Genomic DNA, 19769 nt, shown 5'->3' on the forward strand with positions numbered 1-19769 from the left:
AGCATTTACACAAGGTTGGCGCCGGTGGCGACACCTACAACGTGCTGACATGAGGAAAGTTTCCAACCGATTTCTCGTACACAAACGGCAGTTGACCGGCGTTGCCTGCTGAAACGTTGTTGTGATGCCTCGTGTAAGGAGGAGAAAATGGTTCAAATGGCTCTGAGCACTATGGGACTTAACATCTGAGGTCATTAGTCCCCTAGAACTTAGAACTACTCAAACCTAACTAACCTAAGGACAGCACACACATCCATGCCCTAGGCAGGATTCGAACCTGCGACCGTAGCGGTCGCTCGGTTCCAGACTGTATCGCCTAGAACCGCACGGCCACTCCGGCCGGCTAAGGAGGAGAAATACGTACCAACACGTTTCAGACTTTGATAAAGGTCGGATTGTAGCCTATCGCGATTGCGATTTATCGTATCGCGACATTGCTGCTCGCGTTGGCCGAGGTCCAATGACTGTTAGCAGAATATGGAATCGGTGGGTTCAGGAGGTAATACGGAACGCCATGCGGCATCCCAACGGCCTCGTATCACTAGCAGTCGAAATGACAGGCATCTTATGGCGGTAACGGATCGTGCAGCTACGTCTCGATCCCTGAGTCAACAGATGGGGACGTTTGCAAAACAACAACCATCTGCACGAACAGTTCGACGTCGTTTGCAGCAGCATGGACTATCAGCTCGGAGACCATGGCTGCGGTTACCCTTGAAGCTGCATCACAGACAGGAGCGCCTGCTACGGTCATCGCCGAACCTGGGTGCACGAATGGCAAAACGTAATTTTTTCGGATGAATCCAGGTTCTGTTTACAGCATCATGATGTTGGCATCCGTGTTTGGCGACATCGCGGTGAAAGCACTTTGGAAACGTGTATTTGTCATCGCCCTACTGGCGTATCACCCGGCGTGATGGTATGGGGTGCAATTGGTTACACGTCTCGTTAACTCTTGTTCGCACTGACGGCACTTTGAACAGTGGACGTTACATTTCAGATGTGCTGCAACGCGTGGCTCTACCCTTCATTCGATCCCTGCGAAACCCTACATTTCAGCAGGATAATGCACGACCGCATGTTGCAGGTCCAGTACGGACCTCTCTGGATACAGAAAGTGTTCGACTGCTGCCCTGGCCAGCACATTCTGCAGATCTCTCACCAATTGAAAACGTCTGGTCAATGGTGGCCGAGCAACTGGCTCGTCACAATACGCCAGTCATTACTCTTGATGAACTGTGGTATCGTGTTGAAGCTGCATGGGCAGCTGTACCTGTACACGCTATCCAAGCTATGTTTGACTCAATGTCCAGGCGTATTAGGATCTATGCACCCAAATTGCGTGAAAATGTAACCACATGTCAATTCTAGTGTAATATATTTGTCCAATGAATACCCGTTTATCATCTGTATTTCTTGTTGGTGTAGCAATTTTAATGGCCAGTAGTGTGGTAGGATTTAGTCCTTTTGTAGTCGTCTTAACCCGTGTTCGTGGCATAATTCCCTGTAACGAAATAACTAAGTAATTAACGTGTCTGTCCAGTAATAACGAGTTTGTTCAGCAAGACACTACTACTCGTAACAGTATCATACCTTATTCATTTTTCGCTAACAACAAAACGGGGGACCTGCAGCTAATAATACTTCTTCAGGAATGAAAGAAACACTGTTACTTCCGTCCCCGGGAGTAATGTTTCTTTTGTCCCCGACCATGCTTTTCTGTTTGATATTTTAGACACAATCTATACAAGTCATGAAAAAGTTGATATTGGTGGCATAAAACTGAAAGTTTCACATAGTTAAATTATTACAGTAGACTTACATTTACCGCGTAATGCCACCGTTATCACAAAACTAAGAAAACTGAGAAAACTTACGTGAGACAATGAAAAAACGTTTTACTACGCCACACCCAACAGAGACTCTCCAATAGACTGGGCCACGGTTTCAGTGTTTCGGAACGGATGTGGTTCACTGTTTCGAAACAGTGGTGTTTCGTTCCGCCCCTGTCTCGGATAACCGGACCAGATTCGATCTCGAGCCAGACACGGAAACTGTATGGTTGTTTCAAAATAAGGCTGTTTCAGTCCACCTGTGCTTGGAACGGACTAATTGTATCGAAACAGTGATGTTTCATTACGTTGTTGTGTCGGACGAAATTCGGACTCGGCACAGGCACTGAAACACAACGTACCACTTCATGAAACTCTTTCAAGAGTGCCGAAATCTTTTTGACAAGCAATAGCATGAAGCTTAAGATATCCGAAAATAAAGCTTCGTTTCTAGCTGACTGTCCTACTACGAAATGGCGTAACATCTGCTTTATAAACACTAACCAAACAATAAAACAACGCATACTATTAACATTCAAAATAATAAATATGTGAAAATCATTACACTTTTTTATAACATACCCTTCTCTGTTCATGTACAGTAATCACGTTAAGAAACGCAAATAAGCCTACAACATTCTGAATAAAAAAAGGCGTAAAGTGACAGTTATTAGACATATACATAAATTTGATGTAGGGATAATTGCAAGCAATCTGACGTATCACTGAAAGACAATGCCCATGGGCAGTGTCCCGCAAGACATCCACTTTCTTATAACAGATAAAAAAATTTTCTGTTATATTTTGTTATTTATTGGAATTACTTGGCGTTATTTGTGAGTATATAGTCACTGTGCCTATTATCCACAATGATTCCCTTTGTGTGCATGGAAATTAGCAGGATGGGTATATTACCCATAGTAACGGAATGTGGGAATCCCAGTAGCATATCCGTTGTTTCTGCAGTTTGCTCCCACCTCCAGTTCCGTTCGTGGTGGTTCTTCTGTCTTCAGCTATGGCTGTCCTCAGCCGATTGAAAAGTATGAAAGTCACACGACACGAAAGCAGCACATTTGCTGCAAGAAATACGAAACTGCCAAGTCGCCTAAGTGATAGTTTCATGCTTTCTGTGATATGATCAGCGCTCTCGCACCTCATTTGTGTTTATATGGACATACTTATAGAGTAGACATTCAAGATCATAAAATGTGTAGGTTTATTAGATTACAAAACACAAACTGTTTCACTGTTTCGAAACATTACATTGTACTGTTTCATTTGTTTCGAAACAGTTACGTGTTTCAGTTTGCCCATCCCTACTCTCCAATACTGACCAACAATTGGTAGGCAGTTGGGAAACATGGAGGGAATGCATTGTTTGAATCACGTGAGTTTCGGAGCTGCATGCGAAGGTATGGGAGGGACGTTACTTTCGTACCCTGTAACTTTTCTCCCCGGCCTCCCCAACCCTCCTTCGCACCCTCTCCGCGTCTCCGTGTATCTCACCTGGCCAGAACGCTGCCGCTCTCGGAGCGCCCTTGGCAGTGAACGGGTCGGCCGCATCGCCTGTGACGTCACACCCCCTCCCAACGCCCTCGGACGCTGGAATGAGCCATTTTCCCGGTCGTCGCCGCCGCAAACCGTGCGGCGCGTCGCGTCGCCACGCCTTCCCACGCTTGCGTTCTGTTTCCATCTCTCCTCTCCTCTTCCCTTTGGAGATGCGCCGCGGCTCACTTACTCACAATTTCCTGCGCCGTTAAGCCCGCGTCCTGCACCGTATAATCACAGAATCACGGAGTGACGCTCGACTCCCAGACGTGTTTTCTCTGCCGCGGAAAAGAAAAAAACCACACTTTGTGTTACGGTATCACTACGACACGTGTTTGTAGCGCTTAAGTTCAGTGGTGCATCGAACTTAGCTTTCGTCGCTCCAAAACTGAAATAGGTGCGCCATTTCAGATCGCGTCCGAATTTAATTCGAGTCCGCAGGTTCTTTCTAATTCCACTGAATGTGGACAAAATTCTTCTATTACTAATCAACCAAAAATTGCAGTTGCCGCCCAGGGTGGCCGAGCGGTTCTAGGCGCTACGGTCACATATTCGAATCCTGCCTCGGGCATGGATGTGTGTGATGTCCTTAGGTTAGTTAGGTTTAAATAGTTCTGAGTTCTAGGGGACTGATGGCCTAAGAACTTGAGTCGCATAGTGCTCTGAGGCATTTGAACCTTTTTTTTTTCAGTGGAAATGCTGCGTGTTCTTTGCGAATATGATTTTCCGTACCGTAGACATCGCAAATGATACAACAGTACTGCAAAAAGAGTTCAAGATAGTGAACCCCGAAACTGGCACAGCTTTTCGGCAACGTCGCTACTGCAGCTCCAATAAGCGCCTGACATGTATAGATACACTGCTAAACGATTCTGTTTTTGTGTAAACGGATTAGGAAAGCAGATTCAAAGTAAAAATGTTGTGCTTCGGAGTTTATTGTGGCGCTATACACTGATCTAAACTCCTCCCGAATAGGCCATGAAGGAACAACGGTACCGACCAGCCGCCGGGTCATCCTCAGCCCAGAGGCGTCACTGGATGCGGATATGGAGGGGCATGTGGTCAGCACACCGCTCTCACGGCCGTATGTCAGTTTCCGAGACCGGAGCCGCTACTTCTCGATCAAGTAGCTCCTCAGTTTGCCTCGCAAGGGTTGAGTGCACCCCGCTTGCCAACAGCGCTCGGCAGACCGGATGGTCACCCATCCAAGTGCTAGCCCAGCCCGACAGCGCTTAACTTCGGTGATCTGACGGGAACCGGCGTTACCACTGTGGCAAGGCCGTCGGCCTATACACTGATCAGCCAAAACATTATGGTCACCGACCGACTGTCGATATGAACCCGCCCAGGCGATAGCAGCATCACCTACCCAGGAATGACTGCTAGTCAGACACACGCACGGCCACGTGTAGTATCAGTGAATGTGCTGTCCGCAAGTAGATTGCGAAAGTTGTGCGATCTGTCTGTGTTTGACCAGGGGCAGATTACGATGGCCTGGAGGCTCGGCACCACGAGCATTTTGGAAACTCCTCGACTTGTCAGCTGTTCGAGGAACTATAATGAGCCTAGTGTTTTTAAAACACCTTCCGAACATAGGGTGTAAAGTATCCGTGGGTGACTGTCAAATTTTTTACAACTGTTATAAATTTTTAAATCTAAGGAATAGTCACCCACACTATCAGCTCATTTTTTAAATTTTATTATTATTTTAAATAAACAGAAGATTGAAGAGAAGTAAGTTTAAACTCTGATATTTTAAAATTCATCAGTGTTCAATAAAACGTATAACACATGCTAAGACTGACTCAAAGCTGGTGCCTTATTTACTGTTGCGAATTAATTAAGAAAATTGTTAGTGAGAGGGGCTCAATTGTCAAAAATGCGATTTTCAAAGAATAGGAAACAGAAAGAATAGGAAACAGGATGGGATATTGCATTCAAACACCCACACAAAGATAGTTCAAGGGTAGGCAAGAAAGGAACTGCACCGTCGCCAGTCCATTCTATTTAAGGCAAGGAAATTCCGCTCCTAGCGCAGTCGTGTTCCCAATGGATAACCACAGACTGGTATTGGACGTTTAGACAGAGATGACATGGTTCGATATATCCACAATCTTAGCAAATGCCCTATAAAAATATTTCTAGAAATTCTGAAATAGGAAAACTGGCGATAACGATTAATTAAGTCTGAATACGCGAAATATTATGCAAAAGAGTAGCTGAGGGCTAGTTTTGTTACTACAGCACATGTTCCCCGTGCACAAGTACATTTACAGAAAATCTATGATTCCACAACGATTTTAATGACGAAACCAAATCCAAACATATTAGTTACGAAAGCAACTTCCGAACTGCGTTAATAACGGCATAGTATTGACCTGGTGGCTCAAACAATTTTATGAGCACGTGGTACTGCTACTACAAAGCACACACCACGTGGGTTGAACACAAAGAGAAATTATTAATTCGAAAAATTTCAACGAGAGGAAACCTTACAATTACATGCACATTCACACCTAAAGAGCGATGATCTTAATTAGAAGTACACCTCATGACAACGTGCTTCCACTTTCCTTTATTGAAATGGAAACAAAGTAACTATCGCAATACACTCCCAAGCCAACACTGAAATCGCACTGCATCCCGATTTAAAATAGTCTATAAAACATTTTCGATGTAGATCTGTAAGAAAAGTAATTCATATTTCAGTTAGGCTGAAAATTTAAGAATTTCATTGTCCTTCGGACTCACCAAACACGCGCTTACCCGGAGATGTTACCACTTTGCCGGCACGGTAGCTCGCCGTGTTCGGTCAGCAGGGTTAGCTACCCTCTGTAACAAAAAAAAAAAAAAAAAAAAAATAGAACCTAAACTAGTGTGATCGGACGTCCGCCCCGGACAAATTCAACGAACAATCACGAACAAAATGGATTTAAAAAAGAAAAAGCGGGGGCCCCGTACAAGGGTGTCCCAAAGATGCAATAGGAAGTGTCCAGAGAGGCAGCTTCCTGTACCAACTTCACAAGGGACGGACAGAACCACACCAGGGAGACAAACCTCTTTGCCTTAGAAATCGTATCTGCCTACTCAGACGCTGGTCCTACAGAAAGAACTTCTCTGCTACCACCGAGGAAGCAGCTACAAATACTCTCTCTCATTCATCCATTCATACCAGGAGATGACAGTATCTTCAGACATCATATACACTCCGTGAAGAAGGCCGATGTGGGTTTTCTAGGATTTACATAGAAAAATATGTTTGGAAGTGTTGTATGGCACGTTGTTCTTGTTTATATCTGAATGTAACATATTCCACTCCTCAGTCTCCTCCCAGATAATTGTGAAATAGCACAGTAAATTTAGAGGTGCAAATGTATGACGTCAGCCTGCCGGTGTGGCCGTGCGGTTCTAGGCGCTACTGTCTGGAACCGCGTGACGGCTACGGTCGCAGGTTCGAATCCTGCCTCGGGCATGGATGTGTGTGATGTCCTTAGGTTAGTTAGGTTTAAGTAGTTGTAAGTTCTAGGGGACTGATGACCACAGATGTTTAGTCCCATAGTGCTCAGAGCCTTTTGAACCATTTTTTGTATGACGTAAACAACAATAAACCGAGGAAAATAGCATGAAAGGAGTGTAACGGAGACCTTTCAGAGTGCTGTGATGAGCGTCTCCAACACGTGGAGAGACCAAGGAGAAACGACGTCCAGACATCGTGCAGCTGGGCGGCCACCTGTCGTTACAGATGTAACTGTGGCGGAGCTACCATCCGACTTTAATGCTTTGGACAGTACAGGTGTGTCTGAACAAACAGCGCACCGAACATTCCTAACGGTGGACCTCCGCTGCCAACAACCCATGTACGTGCCAATGTTAACACCACGGGAACTACGACTGAGATTAGCACGTGACCTTCGGCACTGGACGTTGGCACAGTGGCAGAGCGTTGCACGTTCTGATAGATCACGATACGTTCTTCACCATGCCGATGGGAGGGCGTGAATCCATGTTCTTCCAGGTGTAATGCATCCGTGCACTTCCTTCACCTGTTTATGCTAATTATTATACCCATTTATGCGATCCGCAATGCTCAGTAGCAGCCAGGCTACATGCCCATCTGACAGTTGTGCATCAACAAGGGGCATTAACGAGGACATCATAAGAGGCAGTGTTGTGCGATCTTAGTAGGGACAAGATCCGACTATTCGGGAGTAGGATCTTACAATCTGAGACAGTGTTCCGAGACAAACTTCCGTCACAATGTCCGCAAACGTGACGTCAGATCCCCCTGGCAACAGCGATCTAAAAGCCCATTGGCTAAAAGTTTTGATATATATAGGGTGTTACAAAAAGGTACGGCCAAACTTTCCTCAAACATTCTTCACACACAAAGAGAGAAAATATGTTATGTGGACATGTGTCCGCAAACGCTTACTTTCTATGTTAGAGCTCATTTTATTACTTCTCTTCAAATCACATTAATCATGGAATGGAAACACACAGCAGCAGAACGTACCAGCGTGACTTCAAACACTTTGTTACGGGAAATGTTCAAGATGTCCTCCGTTAGCGAGGATACATCCATCCACCCTCCGACACATGGAATCCCGGGTGCGCTGATGCAGCCCTGGAGAATGGCGTATTGTATCACAGCCGTCCACAATACGAGCACGAAGACTCTCTACATTTGGTACCGAGGTTGCGTAGACAAGAGCTTTCAAATGCCCCCATAAATGAAAGTGAAGAGGGTTGAGGTCAGGAGAGCGTGGAGGCCACGGAATTGGTCCGCCTCTACCAATCCATCGGTCACCGAATGTGTTGTTGAGAAGCGTACGAACACTTCGACTGAAATGTGCAGGAGCTCCATCGTGCATGAACCACATGTTGTGTCGTACTTGTAAACGCACATGTTCTAGCAGCACAGGTAGAGTATCCCGTATGAAATCACGGCGGTGAATCGAGGGAGTACAGTACATACTGACGAAACTAAAATGAGCTCTAACATGGAAATTAAGCGTTTCCGGTCACATGTCCACGTAACATCTTTTCTTTCTTTGTGTGTGAGGAATGTTTCCTGAAAGTTTGGCCGTACCTTTTTGTAACACCCTGTGTATATATGTATATATGCGTTAGGTGACGAGTGAAGTGTCCCTATTGGCTGAGGAAGAAAGGTGGGGTCTCACTTGTTCTTTGGGAAGACAGGTCGAGTTAGTAGCGAGGCGCCACTCAAAATGCACGGTCGAGTAACCGGGGCGGCTCTGAAAGAAAGGTCGCGAGCTGTTAAACAAGATATGAAGTGGAGGTTAGTTATCAGTGAACGCCACGTGTCGTGGGCAATGTATATCACGAGTATGGAAAGTCAGAAATGTGTGAACGTGTTGTAACGGGTTGAACATGACGGCAAGACAAGAGCCGCCATATTGGAAATTCTGTGACGTGTGTTTCAAAGTAGTCTTCATTAAAACGAGTATAGTACAAAACGTTGTTGATATTTAACAACTGGCATCCCGAAACACTGCACTTCAGCAGGATCACCTACATTGAACCTGGCGCCTGACCGCTACTAATGTCCGGCGAGGTACTACGGAAGCAGCAAGACGCCGGGTTAGTGATACAGAAACCAGAGAAGTAAGGCAGAGTCGCTTCCTTCTCGCTACAATTTCACAGAGGACACTGTACAGGGGAACAGCTCCTTGACACCTGTACTGTGGGACGGGGACAAGCTGACGGCGGCGCCAGTATGCTCTGGGGAACATTCACGTGAGCATCCACGGATCCAGTCGAATTCGTGCAAGGCACCATGACGCTCTAGGACCTAGGGGTATCGTCCACTGCTTGCAGACCGCGTGCACCCATTCATGACAATCAAGTTTCGCTACGGCAGTGGCATTTTTCAGCAAGATAATGCGCCATATCATAAGGCCAGGAGTGTGATGGAGTGGTTGGAGGAACAAAGTGGCGAGTTCTAGTTGATGTGCTGGCCCACCAACTCGCCAGATCTGAACCCAATTGAACACATCTGGTATGTGATTGGACGTGACGTAAGAAAAAAATGGCTCTGAGCAGTATGGGACAACTTCTGAGGTCGTCGGTCCCCTAAACTTAGAACTACCTAAACCTAACTAACCTAAGGACATCACACATATCCATGCCCGAGCCAGGATTCGAACCTGCGACCGTAGCGGTCGCGCGGTCGTCACGTAAGAGCTCATCGTCCCTTCCCCGGAGTTTGTGGAACTCGCGCTAGTGGCGAGTCTCTATCACTGCCACCAGCTCGCATCTTCGCGCCTGTGGTGCTTTTTCCCTGGCTGTGTCTTGTTCGGACGACACAGCATAAAGGACTATTACTATGTATAAAGGACGGAAAATCGACAGAATACAAATAACTGATGATATAGCAGTGGCAGCTGAAAGCGAACACTGTTGATATATATACACAACCAGTATGTCTTATAACAAAAAAAAAAAAACTGTAGAAAATGCCAGTAAATGCTTATGGCAGTCTCTAGTGCACATTGCTTCATTGATTCTATCAGTCACTAGATTGAAGAACCGACCAAAAACATGTTACTAGGTCCACTATCCTCTGAGTACAAAAGCCTGCACTACATTTTTAATTCATTTACCACATTATCATAATAATGGACATAGGACTAGAATAAGCCTCTGGCTTTTCCTCGCAATACACAGTCGTCCCACAAGTGAAGATTTCATTTGACGACGAAAACAGCTTCATGTAGCTTGAAGGACAACCATCGGATCCCACACCATTTCTTTGCCGCTCATGCTACAACTATCATTTTCATAAAAATTATACCTCTTTTGCTATAAATGGGTTCAAATTTGTAAATAGATAATAGTCAAAACTGATAGTAGTTGCCGGCCGCGGTGGTCTAGCGGTTGTAGGCGCTCAGTCCGGAACCGCGGGACTGCTACGGTCGCAGGTTCGAATCCTGCCTCGGGCATGGATGTGTGTGATGTCCTTAGGTTAGATAGGTTTAAGTAGTTCTGAGTTCTAGGGGACTGATGACCTCAGATGTTAAGTCCCAGTGTTGTGTGATGTCCTTAGGTTAGTTAGGTTTAAGTAGTTCTAAGTTCTAGGGGACTGATGACCACAGATATTAAGTCCCATAGTGCTCAGAGCCATTTGAACCATATTTGATAGTAGTTATAGGTACACATTAGCTGCCGTTGGCTGTATGATCGTGAAACCAAAGGCCAATGTATATAAATAAAAGTGTAAATGTTCGTTTGTCCAAAATAATATATCTCCGAAAGCTCTTCACTGATTACTTCGAAGTTTTGAATCAACGTTGCATTTGTATGCCCACATGTTTTTATACTACCTATCTGTTACGTAGATGTAATATATGAATAAAAATGTAATATGCAGGGCGTAAGGGTACAAGTGCAGATATTTTTATATGTGGTACATTAATATGTACGCACATCAGTGCATCGGTCGGTTTTTCTCTGTGTCGAACAGTCTTCTCACAAAGACATCAGACTTAACGACCTAATGTTTCAGGATGATCACAAATGCTGGATTAAGTGAACTATACCTGTCACTATAGACTACCCATTTTGCGTACACGTGTCCAAACTTCAACATCTGATGTGCTGCCCACGAGAAAAAAAAGAGCATTAATGGCTTGTTCTTGCCACATGTACTTGGAGGTACTAACCAACCTAAAAACATGACACTTACAATGGCTATAATTATTTGTCTGCAGTTGAAGAAAATACTGATATATTGCTGTTCGGTAAACAGTCCTCAATCAGCAGATATATATATTTGCACTTATGTCCGTGGCAACATGTATAAACGTTATTAGCCAGCAGTAAAGTTGTATTATGGCTTATCGGCTTATGCTTAGACTAATATAAATTTACAAAACAATAAACTAAGTCAGAGAGAGGAGATGGACAGAAGGATGGGAGGAAATGGACATAAAAAGTGGAATGGAGGAGATGGAGAGAGGGGGACGAAAAGATGGTCATAGGAAGGGTGGAGTAGGTGATGTACAGGGAGAGGGCGGGGGGAAAGGGTAGGAAGCGATCGAGAGAGAAGAGAGGAAGAGAAGATGGACAGAGAAAGGGGGCAGGAGGTGATGTATTGAAACAGGGGGGAGAAGGAGATCAAGACGTTTATTGAATTCCCTTAAATATTAAAAACATACGTTTTCTCTTTTCTTTCGTTTCCATTTAACCATACATTAATATGTACGCACATCAGTGCATCAGTCGGTTTTTCTCTGTGTCGAACAGTCTTCTCACAAAGACATCAGACTTTACGACCTAATGTTTCAGGATGATCACAAATGCTGGATTAAGTGAACTATACCTGTCACTATAGACTACCCATTTTGCGTACACGTGTCCAAACTTCAACATCTGATGTACTGAGTCACAGCGACAGGTGGGTGGAAACAGGTAATAAATAAATAAATAAATTTCGACATGTCAGAGTGGAGCTACTCTGAAGAATAGCGCCTGCTCGCCACATGCGATATCTGAGGGGTGTCGGAAGGGTTGCCTGTCACGCGGGCGCCTATCAGTGACCATCCGTCTCTGTGCAGGTACATTTTTAATGTGGTCAACATGGGTGTGCGGGTGACACCGCGAGTGCTGTCGAACTGAGAGGGCGGGGGGGGGGACTAGATTGTCTTTTCGCCGTTTCATTCACGTATGCGTCAATGTCCCACTCACCCGTGCTCAAGCAACAGAAGCGCGCGAAACAGGGGCACAAACAAAAGTATAAGCACCATTTGCCACTTACTATCGTGTTAAACTTTCGTCGAAACATTTTGAATGGTCCCTATTGGTTCCACCCTCTATACCAGAGCAAAAATTTCTGTCGCGGTACACTGCAAAGGGATCCAGTCGTGTCCAGCGCTGTTGCAGGCCCTCGATGTCCTTAGAGAAGGCCTGAATCGTTGGGGTGTCAGCAGTCATTTGGCGGACGGCATGGGCAGCAGTCTGCTGTTGTTTGCTGATGCTGCTGTGGTGAATGGTGAGGCGTCAAAGTAGAGTGACTGTAGGGAGATAGGCTCTGAGCACTATGGGACTTAACTTCTGAGGTCATGAGTCCCCTAGAACTTAGAGCTACTTAAACCTAACTAACATAAGGACATCACACACATCCATGCCCGAGGCAGGATTGGAACCTGCGACCGCAGCGGTCGCGCGGTTCCAGACTGTAGCGTCTAGAACCGCTCGGCCACCCCGGCCGGCCACGAGAATGACTTAGACAAAATTTTTTATTGGTGTAATGAATGGCAGCTAGCTCTAAATGTGGGAAAATGTAAGTTAATGCGCATGGGTAGGAAGAACAAACCTGTACTGTTCGGGTACAGCATTACTAGTGTACTGCTTGACAGTCATTTCAAATATCTGGGCGTAACGTTGGAAAGCGATATAGAGTGAAACAAGCATGTGAGAACTGTGGTAGGGAAGGCGAACGGTCGACTTCGGTTTGTTGGGACAATTTTGGGAAAGATTGGTTCACCTGTGAAGGAGACCGCGTATAGCACGATGGTGCGACCTATTCTTGAGCACTGCTCGAGTGTTTGGGATCCGTACCAGGTCGGACTGAAGGAGGACCTCGAAACAATTCACAGGCAGTTTGCTAGATGTGTTGCTGGCAGGTTCGAACACAACCTAAGGGTTACCGAGATGCTTTGGGAACTCAAATAGGAATCCCTGGAAGGAACGCAACGTTCGTTTGGAGTAACACTATTGAGAAAATTTAGAGAAGCGGCATATGAAGCAGACTGCCGAGTGCGTCTACTGCCGCCAGCATACATTTCACGTAAGGACCACGAAGATAAGATGGGAGAAATTAGAGCTCGCATGGAGGCATATAGGTAGTCGTTTTTCCATCGCTCTACTTGCGAGTGGAACAGGAAAAAATATGGATCGTAAAAAAAATGTAAATGTCGTGTGACTAGGGCCTCCCGTCGGGTAGACCGTTCACTGGGTGCAAGTCTTTCGATTTGACGCCACTTGGGCGACTTGCGCGTCGATGGGGGTGAAGTGATGATGATTAGACAACACAATACCCAATCCTTGAGCGGAGAGAATCTCGGACCCAGCCGGGAATCGAACCCGAGCCCTTAGGACTGACATTCTGTCGCGCCTACCACTCAGTTACCGGGGGCGGACAATGGATAGTAGTGGTACAGGGTACCCTCCGCCATCGACCGTACGGTAGTCTGCAGAGTATCTATCTAGATGTAGATGTAGTAAGGTTGTCAAAAACCTCAAACTGTTGCCTATCGCACTGGGACTGTTGTTTCCGACCACTAAATACGTGGAACTCAACGCGCCAAGGGAACGGGTCGGTTCACTGACGATCTTTACGCCAGTTCCCGAGGGCTTTCCGTGTCGAGTCTGGGAGGTGATATGTCCTAAACGTTTTCCTCGACCACCCATAAGAAAATCACGTGATATCAATGTTGGAAGTCGCGGTTGTGACCTCCATCGCAGACTCCTGCGTGTGAAGACCCAACCATCACGTCCCACGTCCACGATGTCGTTGGGCACAACAGTGGTGAAATTTGGTGCCACTGTGACGTCATTAATCCACCTCAGACCTCACACGTACGTCTCCGCTCTGACCTTTTGTTTTGTAGTATCGCGGCACAGTAAAGAGTTGGAAACGTGGAATATTGTCAAAGTTTCGTTGCCTATGCCGAGAGCCAGAGGCAGCAGATTAGGTAAGAGGGTTGCGTGTGTATCGGAATGTGTCGTCACGCAGGGGCTCTGGCTTGGTTACACACAACAGGCGAGAGAGAATTGCTTAGCACTCGGGTTTGTGTTAGGCGGAGACTTTCGTAGAGTGTAAGACAGAGGTATAGCGTCAGCTGTACTACAGTTCACAACTTCGCGTAAGTCTGCCGTAACAACACGTAACTCTGTCGCAAGAACACCTAAGGGACGAGTACGACAGATGAATCAGTAGTATAAGTGGAACGAATGCGTTCATTACAAACGAGCATGACTAACCAATGCACGAAGCTGTGCGATAATTATTCAACATGCTTGCAAACGGCCGAACTAGAGCACGTGGTACATTCCGAATCAAACTGTTGTGCTGCTTTGTAGAAAGCGCACGAAGGAACGATATTCTTGCAGAAATTACAGCTCATTAAACGAGCAAACTGTTAAAATAAAGCCCATTGCGGTGCCGTGGTGGACCAGAAGGGTCATTGTTTACCAAACACATGGCACAGAATCGACAAACAAAGACAAAAGCAACTTCCACTAAATATAAGATTAAAATCATTAAAAATCATATTCACTTCGACACACTATTACACTCACGTACGGTTGAGGTGATCCTAACCAGCTCTTCCTAATCCGATTTACCGTTTGACATTCTACTTCATCGTTGTTCAAAATGAACAAAGTAACTTCCATGCTTTTAACTCGAACACCCAAAAATCGCCTATTTAAACCAATATAATTATGGCACATTCTGAAAAATAGCTCGCTTCACACGTTTCAGTTAAACTGAAGTTCTTAAGTATTTCAACAGTTAAACATAACGAAGTTCTAACTAAACCTGCTTCCTATCAGCTGAAACCCCCCTTAAGAGCTACGATCCGTACTCACCAAGCGTTCACCGAAGAGTGCCGCTTTCTCTTTCGAGATTACCTAGCTCCTCCAGAGGGATAGCCCTCCGTCACCAACCTCACACACAAAAACAGCCTTCGACTAAGGTGGGTAAACTCTGTTCAGGTATTGGAAACCTAAGTTGGTCATCCTGTGCTCTCCTTCAAACGAGAAGCAACGTCGTCTGCTCCCAGCAGACAGTGACCAACTCAGCGTTTCCTACAAAACAAAACCGAAACCCCACATTAAAACACACGTATTGTATTAAATAGGCCTTATTTGAGTGCTCAGTCTTTCTGGAAGAGTTCATTGAGGTGTCAGGTCAGAGGGTTGTTCTGAACACAATTTCGACACAAAGCAGCTTAATAGGCTGTGGAGTGGAAGGGGTAGGCTAGCAATAGAAGAGTCCATCACTATTGACTAGACACTCATTTATTGAACACACAAGTCAGGTATTACCCAAAAGCAACAATCATTACAAAATTACAAAATAATGTTCTTTTCCTTTAAGTCACTGAAACATTTAAACAGGCAAATAGCAATCATTTAACTGAAAGCATTTTAAGAAAGCAAGACTAGAAATATTGAATGATAAGTTAAAATCATATTTAAATAGGCTCTGACCGAGCACATATTTTAAAACGAAATACTTCCTTTAAGAAACCGGCGATCAAAATTAACTACATAATCCTCAACAACCATATTACATCCAAGACATTTAAGATTAAACAGTAATATATAACATCAGAGAGCTGCAGTCCCAAGTTTTAAGCAGCACGTTTCAGATGGACTGCACTGCAACAGTACAATACAAGTCCCTCAGAGGATCTCCCCACACAGGAAGTTGTTGCCGCAATCGACAAAATATCATCATTCCATGTACAAACCAATTCTCTTCTCCAAAAGCAGCCACCGCAACTCTCGGGAACCACTGGGATATCCAATGCAAAAATCGTTACTCCTTCACACAAATAACAGGACGCCCGCTGCTTGCTTTCTCCTCGCGTAGGCCCCAGAGGGCGCTGCTTACCGCCCTGACCGTGGCAGGAAAGATAAACCACCAGAGTGGCACTATCGATATGAGCCGCCACGGCTCATTCATAAATTGAGCTGAAATCAGGTAGTAAAGTGAATAAATTGTACCGAATTCGACAAGCGTCTCATGAAACGACTTCACAGAGACGTTTCAACAGGTAGCTGTTGTAATTGTTGTCTTAGGCGCTCACATTTTAATAGTCGATCCTCTGCGTGGACATACGCCAGTCCCTCTGCACCGTATTAGCTGCGAATCGCCCAACATGGAGAGCTGCGCACTCTGCTATAATCCGAATTTCCCCCAACCCCCGCTCTCCGCACGCAGGACATGAAAACACCCCACCCTGCACCGCCGCTGGTCTCCCACAGTGTCCAGATACGCCCACCGACGGGACACGCGAACAAGTTCATCCGGTGTGAAGAATCACTAAAAATAAACGTTAGCGCCGCGCCAGGGTACGGAGCAGGTATAAGCCCCGCGCTACTGAGCCGGCCGCGACACGGGACGTCGCAACCGCCCTCCGCCACGCGCCGCAGCGCTCGTCGCGGCAAGCGGCGCGTGCAAATCCGCCGATAAAAAGGGCGCACGCCCCCGCGGCGCGGTTAGCGGGGCTCATTACTACCCCCGTCCACCGCTGTCCGGTGTGGGGGCGGTACAGGCTGCGCGGCCCACCCGCCGCTGACAACCGCCCCTAAACAACCCCCCGGCCGCAGGTAGCCGCGCTAGATTGCGATTTAGGACACCCACGCCCCCTCCCCCGCGAGCAGTTGGGACGGGAGGGTGCGCGCGGGCACCCCACCCAGGGGTGCGATCGATAAATCAGCCGCAAACGCGGGAGTAGCGCCGTAATCCCTTTTCTGCGCCGCTGATCGCCAATAAAGCGACTGCTTTGCCGTCCCCAGCATACGGTAGGTAGGACAGGACAGGGTAGGGTTGGCTAGGATGAGCGGACGCAACGCGTGCGGAAGGCGAGAGTGATTAACGACCTGCTGTACGCGGGCCGTTTTATTTATTTACTGCTTGCGACTTTCAAAAGAGTTGCGTTCCCCAGTTCGGTCTAAAACGCGAGCAACACGTATTAGAAATACTAGTGAAGCTTTTCCATGACGTGAAAGCAACTGCGTATGCACTGCCTGGGTGTGTATTTATTCCAGTCTTCTAGTACTACATCTCCTCCTTTCCTCCTCTCTATCCATCTCGTCCAACACCACTATGTCCATTTCCTCCTCTCCCACTGTCAATGTATTCCTCTCTGTCCATCTGCTCCTCCCCTTCTCTCCGTCAATCTTCTCTGCCCCTCTGTCCATCTCCTTGTTCCCACTCACTCCATCTATCCACTGCCCCTCTAAGTCCATCCATTCCTGCCTCCCTCTTTGTCCAACTCCTCTTGCCCCTCTTTCTGTCCATTTCCTCTTCCCTTACTTACTCCCTTTCCACCTTCCCCTCTCCCTTCTGTCTCCTCCTATCTCCTCCCACTCTTCATCTCATTCTCCCTCCTCTCTCTCTCTCTCTCTCTCTCTCTCTCTCTCTCTCCCTCTCACTCACTCTCACTCTCTCTCTCTCTCACTCCTCATCACCCCTCTCTCTCTGTCCATCTTCTCCCCTTTTTCTGTCCATTTCCTCCACCTCTTCTCACTGTCAAACTTCTCCTTCCCGTCAGTCCATCTCATGCTAACCCTCTGTCCATGCACTCCTCCCCTCTCTCTTTGTTCATTATCTCTTCCCCCCCTCTCTGTCTCCTCCTCCCGCCCCCCCTCGCTGTCCATCTTTGCTGCACCTATCTCCCTATCCATGTACTTCTACGCCTTCTTGCTGTTTATCTCCTCTTTCCTTCTCTCTCTGCCCATCTCTTCATCTCCCAGTCTCTGTCCATTTCTTCTCTTCCCTTTCTGTTAATCTCCTCCACTTCCCTTCGTCTGTCCATTTCCCCTCTGCTCTGTCTGACCTCTCCCCCTCTCTCTATCAATATCCTCCTTCCCCCTCTTTTCTTGTTCATGTACTCCTCCCCTTCTCTCTCCAAATTATCACCATTGCACCAATAAGAGATGGCTGGTTCTTACATCTGCAGTATTTCCTCTCAGATAGTGAGTAATATGTGTACTAAAATTTGGTTTAAATCGATCCAGGAGCTCTGGAGGAGCTTTTTACGAGATCATTTGTCTGGTAAGCCACATTTTCTGCTTAACACATTTGTTGTTGTTGTTGTTGTTGTGGTCTTCAGTCCTGAGACTGGTTCGATGCAGCTCTCCATGTTACTCTATCCCGTGCAAGCTTCTTCATCTCCCAGTACCTACTGCAACCTACATCCTTCTGAATCTGCTTAGTGTATTCATCTCTTGGCCTCCCTCTACGATTTTTACCCTCCACGCTGCCCTCCAGTACTAAATTGATGATTCCTTGATGCCTCAGAACATGTCCTACCAACCGATCCCTTCTTCTAGTCAAGTTGTGTCACAAACTTCTCTTCTCCCCAATCCTATTCAATACTTCCTCATTAGTTATGTGATCTACCCATCTAATCTTCAGATCTCTTCTGTAGCACCAAAATTCGAAAGCTTCTATTCTCTTCTTGTCCAAACTGTTTATCGCCCATGTTTCACTTCCATACATGGCTACACTCCATACAAGTACTTCCTGACACTTAAATCTATAGTCGATGTTAACAAATTCATCTTCTTCAGAAACGCTTTCCTTGCCATTGCCAGTCTACATTTTATATCCTCTCTACTTCGACGTCATCAGTTATTTTGCTCCTCAAATAGCAAAACTCATTTACTACTTTAAGTCTCTCATTTCCTAATCTAATTCCCGCAGCATCTCCCGACTTAATTCGACTACATTCCATTATCCTCGTTTTGCTTTTGTTGATGTTCATCTTATATCCTCCTTTCAAGGCACTGTCCATTCCGTTCAACTGCTCTTACAAGACCTTTGCTGTCTCTAACAGAATTACAATGTCATCGGCGAACCTCAAAGTTTTTATTTCTTCTCCATGGATTTTAATACCTACTCCGAATTTTTCTTTTGTTTCCTTCACTGCTTGCTCAATATACAGATTGAATAACATCGGGGAGAGACTACAACCCTGTCTCACTCCCTTCCCAACCACTGCTTCCCTTTCATGTCCCTCGACTCTTATAACTGCCATCTGGTTTCTGTACAAATTGTAAATAGACTTTCGCTCCCTGTATTTTACCCCTGCCACCTTCAGAATTTGAAAGAGAGTATTCCAGTCAACATTGTCAAAAGCTTTCTCTAAGTCTACAAATGCTAGAAACGTAGGTTTGCCCTTCCTTAATCTAGCTTCAAAGATAAGTCGTAGGGTCAGTATTGCCTCACGTGTTCCAATATTTCTACGGAATCCAAACTGATCTTCCCCGAGGTCGGCTTCTACTAGTTTTTCCATTCGCCTGTAAAGAATTCGCGTTAGTATTTTGCAGCTGTGACTTATTAAACTGATATTTCGGTAATTTTCACATCTGTCAACACCTGCTTTCTTTGGGATTGGAATTATTATATTCTTCTTGAAGTCTGAGGGTATTTCGCCTGTCTCATACATCTTGCTCACCAGATGGTAGAGTTTTGTCAGGACTGGCTCTCCCAAGGCCGTCAGTAGTTCTAATGGAATGTTGTCTACTCCGGGGGCCTTGTTTCGACTCAGGTCTTTCAGTGCTCTGTCAAACTCTTCACGCAGTATCGTATCTCCCATTTCATCTACATCCTCTTCCATTTCCATAATA

The 19769-nt window shown here is 46.0% G+C and overlaps 1 pseudogene; it reads right to left on the reverse strand.

Annotated features, from left to right (window-relative positions):
* Positions 1 to 4549: 4549 nt before the first annotated feature.
* LOC124719261 lies at positions 4550 to 4667 on the reverse strand (annotated as a pseudogene).
* Positions 4668 to 19769: the final 15102 nt, after the last annotated feature.

The sequence above is a fragment of the Schistocerca piceifrons genome, chromosome 10 (genome assembly GCF_021461385.2).
Source record: "Schistocerca piceifrons isolate TAMUIC-IGC-003096 chromosome 10, iqSchPice1.1, whole genome shotgun sequence".
NCBI classification, from domain to species: Eukaryota; Metazoa; Arthropoda; class Insecta; order Orthoptera; family Acrididae; genus Schistocerca; species Schistocerca piceifrons.